The sequence below is a fragment of the Halichoeres trimaculatus genome, unplaced genomic scaffold (assembly GCF_033239565.1).
Source record: "Halichoeres trimaculatus isolate MK-OKI-2021-1 unplaced genomic scaffold, fHalTri1.1 fHalTri1_scaffold_11, whole genome shotgun sequence".
Lineage (NCBI taxonomy): Eukaryota > Metazoa > Chordata > Actinopteri > Labriformes > Labridae > Halichoeres > Halichoeres trimaculatus.
Window position 1 is genome coordinate 15,587,968 of NW_027437189.1, and position 8,279 is coordinate 15,596,246.

Here is an 8,279-nt window from a genome sequence, read left to right on the forward strand (position 1 = left end):
TTCGTGATACTCACTGGTCAGATCAAACAGGGTTTTTCATCAGAAGTCTCTAATGCTGATCTCACAGCTGATGGACTATTTAAATAGCTCATCAAAACAGATCTGCCCATACCACACCCAGGGTTTGGACACACCTGGTATTTAAAACTCTACCATACTTACCAGGTTGGTAGCTGCATTGGTACTCTTCTGTCATTGAAATAGATATTTCAGATAGAAACAGAGAATACATCAAAAAAAAAAAAAAGGTGCTATAAGAAGAAACATTACTTTTCTTCAACCAGAAACACTGGATATGTCACACTCAGAAAATGTGATGGTTTAATACTTTTTTCACATTAAGTACTTAGGAAGATGGGGTGTTTGGAAGTTTGCATGTCCAAGAGAAAATTCCGAAAAAAAAAAAAAAAGGTTATTGAGCCAGGGAACTTTTCCCTGGGTTCGTAGATAACACCTGTTGTTGCAGTTGTCAAGTGGTACAATTAAAAGCCAAAACAAATATACGATCCAGAAAATCAAACTGTCTTTGTGCTGACAACGTGATAATATTACTGTACAACCCAGTTGAATCCTTTTATTGAATCATTGTCCTTTTTTTTGCAATACATGACTGCACGGTAAGCTGGAATAAGTGAAATCATTAAAGATGTACAAGGGTGGTTAATGTATGCTGCAAAAGAGAGGGAGCATGTTCTCAAAACGTCATCAGAGTTCTCAGACACTGTTGTCAAATAGTATTTGTTGAAAACAATCAGGTGATAGCTGATGATGTTTGGCAAAATCTACCAAACAAGAATCAACAATCTTTATGGCATTTATAGAGCTTCATACAAGTATGCAACCACACCTCTAGGGGAGTGGAGTAAAACGGAAACTGAAACTCTTCTCATGTAGCTTAATGCAGATCATTTGGGTATTACGATTTTTTTGTTAATACACATTTTAAACATTTCATAGATTTGGCATGTTTAATCAAAAGCCATTACAGCTGGATTAGATATGCTTGAATCTGGTGTTGTTAACCGGTTGTAAATCTCTTCATGGGCTTATGTCACAACTCAACAGCATCCATAGCTGCTGCCTCTTTCTCCTAAATGATACTGATTGATCCAAGCCTCAAATTGTTAATGATTGCAGCTCTTGTTTTTATTTAACTTTTAGAGGAGAGGGGAGGGGGTTGTCAATATTTCACTCTCATTTCATTATTCACACAGGTCATGACAGAAACCAGCAGTCTGCACACAAAGGATGTCTCTATCAGTGATGTTAAGCTCTGGCTGTCTTGTGTAAAGAGCGTCTGTAAGCTATCCTGTTAAGTATGCCACCCTATGAACATTACCACCACCACCACCACCACCAACACCAACAACAAACAGCAACAACCATCAAACAACCACAAACAGCAACAACCAACAAACAAAAACCAACAAACAAAAACCAACAACAAGTAAACAACAACAACAACAACAACAACAACAACAACAAAAACAACAACACCAAGAAACAACAACAACAAAAAGAAACAACATACAACAACACACATACTTTTACCCAAACTGCAAGCACTGTCTTTTAATAAGTCACCAGAAGCGAAAAACTTGGGCCTAAGTTTTGAATTAAGTTTTTATCATTTAAAGAACATAGCCAGAGTCTGCCCCATTCTCTCTCAGGCTAACACAGAGACGCTAATTCTGCTTTTATTACCAGTCGTATAGACTACTGTAATGCCCTGCTTTCTGGTCTTCCCAACAAAAATATTTCAGGTTTACAATTATTACACAACTCAGAAGCATGTGTCCTCACTATGACCAGGAGGCAGGCCCACATTACACCAGTTTAAAAATCACTGCATTGGCTTCCTGTGTGTTTCAGAACCAGTTTTAAAGTTCCTCTACTTGTTTTTAAATGTCTTAATGGTCTCGGGCCTTCTTATCTCTCAGGACTGCTTTTACCCTATGAACCTTGACAGACTCTGCGCTCCTCTGGCAGCAGGCTCCTAGTCATTCCCAAAGTGTGTGTCTGGTGTGTGGTGTGTTGCTCTGGTGGTGAGTTTGTATGCAACTGCTGAATGCGGGTAATGGACGTGTGGGCGAAGGGTAGTTACTGCAAATTAGTCAAGCCACGATTTGACTGAGTTTACTCACATGCTGACACACCCAATGGAGTATCTGACCAGAGGCCTATATCACGAAGCAGGATTAGTGTCTTAGCGAGATAACTTCAGGGTTAACTCTCGATTACCGATAGCACGAAGTGGTTCCTTTTTTATCAGAGTAGATCACCATGGTGACCTACTCTGACCGGCTATCCTGCTCTGGAGCAGGATAGGTTGGAGGTTGAATCTGATCCTATAATAAGCCCCTCCCACTGGCCAATCGGCTTCTCAGAAACGATGGCCTGCCCTTTTCTCCCAAACCCGGTGGACAGAGGCACACAAGTTGTAAGAAGAGCTTTATGAAGAGAAAGAGTGTTTAAAGATCGATCAGATCCATTCGATCAAAGCGACGATTTCCTGTATGAGAGGTATAGGTTCTCACGGCCCGGACTACTCTACCTCTTGGAAATATTAGAGCCGTACATTGCCCGTGTAACCCGCAGGAGCGGTGCACTGACTGTCCCACAGACATTGTGCATCGCCCTGTGGTTCTTTACCACGGGCAGCTACATGTACTCTGTCGGGGATGAGGAGCGGCTGAGCAAGTTTACGGCATCCCGTTGTGCATCAAGTGGCTGCTGCCCTCACGTAACCGAGGGACGAATTCATAGCGCTCCCAGGATGAATGAGAAGGAGGTGGAGCCAGTTACATGTGATAGGTAGCTGATTCTGAACAAAAGATGAAGGAATTCTAGCGCATATTTTGTCAATGAAATGTAGGCATACACACAGTAGAACATATCACCACTTTTTTGGGAACATTTTAGGGGAAGCTGAGCTTCCCTCGTAGTCTTGCAGCAATCGCCATTGCTTGAAACAGATGTGATGATGTTCTGGTATTTGTTTTTTATCTGCTCCCATGTTCCTCTGACTGCAGAAGGATTACATCTGGGAGAATGACATGATAATTGGAATACATGCAAGTCATTTGCACAGAAGCATTTATTATTTTATGAGATTTAGAAGTGTGATAACTATCATACTGAGCCACTGATGAGTAACATTTACACAGTCCACTATGCGTTGCCATGCATTTTGTCTGCGGTTGGCCGCTGCTACCGTGTTCCCCTTACCGAGTTATTGCTTCTCTCCTCCTTGTATTGCTTCATTATCAGCTGCTGCTCTTCAGCGGTGAAGTACGGAGATTTCTTTGTCGCTCATGATTGTGATTGGTCAGCTGCTTCTTGTTACTCAATCCTGGATAGGTGTGAGTTACCACGGATAAGTTGACCGCGCTTCGTGATATAGGCCTCGGCTTTGAGATGCTCCGAGGTCAATAAAGTAGGCACCTCCAAGCTGCTTATGTGTCTTAGCTTCTGAAAATAAGGTGTGTCAGTGATTTTAATGATAAGAGGACTCATGACAGCATGACAACGATCATAATATCAGTTCAATCACTTATCTCACCAGCTACAAAAATGTGGTATGTATTATCTTGACCTGCTCTTGTTTGTGCCCGTAGAAAAACAAAAACAAAGCAACAACGATGACGACTCATGACAACGACGACTCATGACAGCATGACAACGATCATAATATCAGTTCAATCACTTATCTCACCAGCTACAAAAATGTGGTATGTATTATCTTGACCTGCTCTTGTTTGTGCCCGTAGAAAAACAAAAACAAAGCAACAACGATGACGACTCATGACAACGACGACTCATGACAGCATGACAACGATCATAATATCAGTTCAATCACTTATCTCACCAGCTACAAAAATGTGGTATGTATTATCTTGACCTGCTCTTGTTTGTGCCCGTAGAAAAACAAAAACAAAGCAACAACAAAAAAGTCTAAGTCTAACCACTGTCCATTTTTCACAAACATGTCCGAGATTAGTTATCGCAATTCTTGGGGGGGTAGAAAATATGAGTGTCTCTATCCAGTAAATTGTATGCGTTTTGACAAGTAGCCTTAGAAATATGATGGACACATAGATGATCAAGAGTGAGGCTCAACAGGCCAACATGTATGGGAAAGACATTAATTAAAAACATCCAACAGTGTTATCTACCAAACCAAAACACCAACCATCAATACGAACAAGCAAACCAGGAAACCAACATCAGAGGTTTTCCTGTAGTAATTGATGTTGATCTGCTTACAGTAACAAATATGTTTCCTTCGTTCCCTGTTACAGTTGAAACCATTGATATCTGTCTCGGACAGTAAAAGCTGTCAGCTGTCATACCTGTCTACCCTCTGACAAGGTTTGTATGAAGGACCCAGATGCAACAACTGTCAAAACAGAAAGGGCTTTAATTTTCACAAAAGGTTCAATCAAAAGTTCATCTGCAAAGCTGGATGGAAGATCACAAAAAGGAACTAAAAATCCCAGCAAAGCTGGTAAACCAAGGCAGCAACAGAAGGTCTTAATTTCAAATCAAAACCGAAAAAACTCTCACGCTTGGTTTGAACAGAACAGACAGGACAGGACAGGACAATCTGACACAGGACGCGGACGTGTGCTGCGTTCGAGGCAACCCGTAGCTAGTATGTTTCCCAGTTGAAATCTCCGAGTTCCTACCTGAAAGCGTTCCAGGCAATTTATGACTTTGGTTTGAGTGCAAGGAATTCTGGGATGTAAACAAACCAGTCTGGCAGAAATTCTAAAATTTATGCTTGGTCATTTCAATTATCAAAGGAGCCTGCAAGTTCTTTATTTAAGTGAAACTGAGGAGGGGAAACGGTGCATCAGGTATTTACTTTATATTTCACAGTATATGTCGTTATTTTAAAGTGTATTTTTTGTCTATTAATGCACTGAACGCCAGAGTTGCTGCCAATGTGCAATGTGTGAACATCAGACTAGAAGTTTACACTTGCAGCCCTGTGATGATAGCTCTCTCTCTCTCTCCCTCTATCTCTCTCTCACAAACACATACACACACTATTTTGTGTTAGCGACACATTTGTCCTCCGTCTCGGACAGATGACAGATTATAGTACATAATCGTGTGTGTAAATTGTGATTGCAACGTTCAAATTTACTTTACATTGTTGTAAAGTCAAGGGGCTCTAATTTTGTGGCGCAGCGCAGGGGTCGCAAGCCTGGCGCACAGTGCTTATTTCGTGCGGCTCACCACCGTGCGCTGCCAATTTGACAATTTGGTAGACTGTCTGTGCAGAGATGGGTGTGACTGCGCGCCAGGGGGAGTTGACAGCGCACCAGGGGGACGTGTCAGCAGATTCATGTTGGCGCAGTGACAATTTTGTGCCAAAAAAGTGCGCTGAAAGCTCGCCAGCTCCAACCTGGTCTATCCTCGGTGCAAGGCGGAGCGCACCATCCGCAGCTGTAATTTGGTGAAGGGCGCACATGTGCGCACATGTCATCAAAGCCTAAGAGGCAAATTTCCGGAGTGTCAGGCACATTTCAATGCAGAAAACTATCACAGTAATCGCTGTTTAATATAACCGTGTGAGCCAGCATATACATTTTCATCTATACTAATTGTTCCGTCACATCTGATGTCAGATTAAAGCCATTTGTCATAATGGAAAGTTAACCTGACGGCAGCCGGAAGTTTGATGCACATCTTACAATTAAACAATAAACAGCCTTAACACCTGATACTGAGTATATCTGGTTCTCTCATTTCATTTAATTTAAAGAAAATAGGGAGAGAAAAGACGAAGAAAAAAGAGACAAAATAAATGTATGTCACTCAGGATTTACCCGTGATTTCCCATATTTCTCTGTTTTAGTCTTTATTTTTAACGTGATCTAAAAAGATGGAGTACATTATTGTAAGGAGGATGAGGCGGAGACACCAGGAGAGTATACGGTATATCACCAAAGGTTCTGCTATTTGGCAATGACAAACCAGGAGTGCAGGTGGATCAAAAGTAGTCTGAATGGATAAGCCAGCTGCGTAACTGCCTCTTAATTTTGTACTCCTGATAATGACAAAGGAACAGATTACATCTGTCCCGGGATCTGGCCCACATGGTAACGTGCTTTGTGTCCTCCGATGTGCCCCGCTGTCCATTGTCCTGCTGCAGGGACAGAGGCTCTGACCGTCTCCGCTACCAGCACTGTTTCCGCAGTGCTGGGGATCACTCAGTCCAATCAGACGCTGTGCCTCGGCCGCAGGGCATTTAAAGGTGAGGAGAGGCGCTTATTTGATTGTTGAAAACAGCGCTCGGCTGTGTTAAACCCACCCGCTCCTCTGCGCCTTGACTGCGCCTCTCTTGGCACTGCAGGAAATTTGCAAAGTGCGCCGGTCACGCCCTGTCTGCACGGTGAAGGCCAGCGCAGGGCAGATGCGCCTGCCCTTGCGCCTGGTCTACAAAATTAGAGCCCTAGTTCTCACCGTGTGTCACGTGCAGCACAACCGCATCCATAGAGAATTATTGTTTTGGCACAGATGTGACGTCACAAGTTGTAACTTTATTCCTCAGATACTCCACATCATGCCTAATAACTCCGGAGGAGATTGAAAAACTAGCCCATGCCAAGAATCCCTCTAACTGCAGGAAAAGTGTTAATTTTTTTGACAAGCAGGAGGTCGGATGAATACGCTGTTTTCTTTTTCTGTTGGACATATGTCATATAAAACGTTAACTTCAGAACAGACATCATATATGATAGATGCTTAAACTTAATTTAAAGAATGCTGAACTTCTTTATCGTGAACCATTGGTTTTCCCTCCGCACAGACTATCCAAAGGGTCTCACCCGCCGCACAGAACAACATCTGGGGCAAGGGGTGTCACCCAAAAACTATCCAGCCAATGAGAACGCATTCCACACAAAGCCCACCCACTCAAGAGGTTTGTGCCAAAAACAAAAAAGCTGACATTGAGAACGAAAGTCTGATCAGTGAGAAAGAAAGACAGAACTGTAAACAAAATAAATAATGATAAGGAAAGTAAAAGTCTAATTATTTACACAATTACATGAATATCTTGATTGCAATTAATACTTTTTTTTTTGCTGGAGTTAGATTATATCTCTCAAATTTGTATATATCTTTTGCAATTTAATTTTTTTTTTTTAATTCTTTTTGACACAAATCTAATTCCATTGGAAAACACCAGGGCAGGAAGTGATGTGATCTGAAACAAGAGGAGAGAAGTCACAACAAAATAAAACCAGACATGACAAAAACGAAAGACCAGGCTGCAGTAAGAAGTGCAATCTTGACTATATCAAGACAAGACACCCTCTCTTGTGCTGATCTGACAGCTGCTGGATATATCAATATTATCAGACAGCTGATGATATCAAACCATTAAGATGTCCATGGTTTGGACACAACTAGCATTTATACTTTTACAACTACCATGACACTACCTGACCCTGATTGGTCACTGTCTGATGATGATAAACTTAAGTTACAATTTAAAAATACTTTTCACAAAACAAGAAAAAAGTACAACAGAACTTGATTAGAATTTGAAAATTAAAAACTTTATATAAAGTCAAGATACAACCAGGTTTAAGTAAAGGTACTGTATTGATGTATTTATTTTCTGATGAAGATTCTAAAAATTGTTTCCCAAAAGTGACACATGTGGGTATAATTTTCTGTTGTTGAATATGTTATAAAGAAATATTACATTGCTTGAACTAACTTGACTGAATATGCACTGTTATGATAAATACGATATAATGTCAGTGCCTTTTTATGTTAAGTACGACAGAAAAAGAGATTAAAAATGAGTCAGGACAGTCAGATTCTGCTGTCACAAGCCTCCTCAGATTTTAAAACAATATTACCACAAAAAATAGTTTTGAAAGTTGAGTTGGTCTAAGTATCATTTGATATAAATCCCTGGCTTTGTGCTTTATAATCCAAAACACAGCTTTCAACAATTTCTGCAGCCAAATCCAGGGAAATATTTTAGCCTTCATGAACTCTACCCTATTTGAAAAGGTATTATTACCTTCTTAATTTAAGTTTTTTTCAGCGTTATGAAGTGTAAATTCATAAATGTTCATGGACCTTTGTTCTGTTCCCAGAATTTCAACAGTTTGTCTCTTGTATATGTGTTGGCTGCATTTACTTATGAGCTGTGTGTTTCATCAAGTGGAAAGGGTCACTTTGTTCTTTGGACTGTTGCTAGAGTTAGCTTGCCATTTGCAGTGTCTCTGTGCTCTGCGATGTGGATTTTA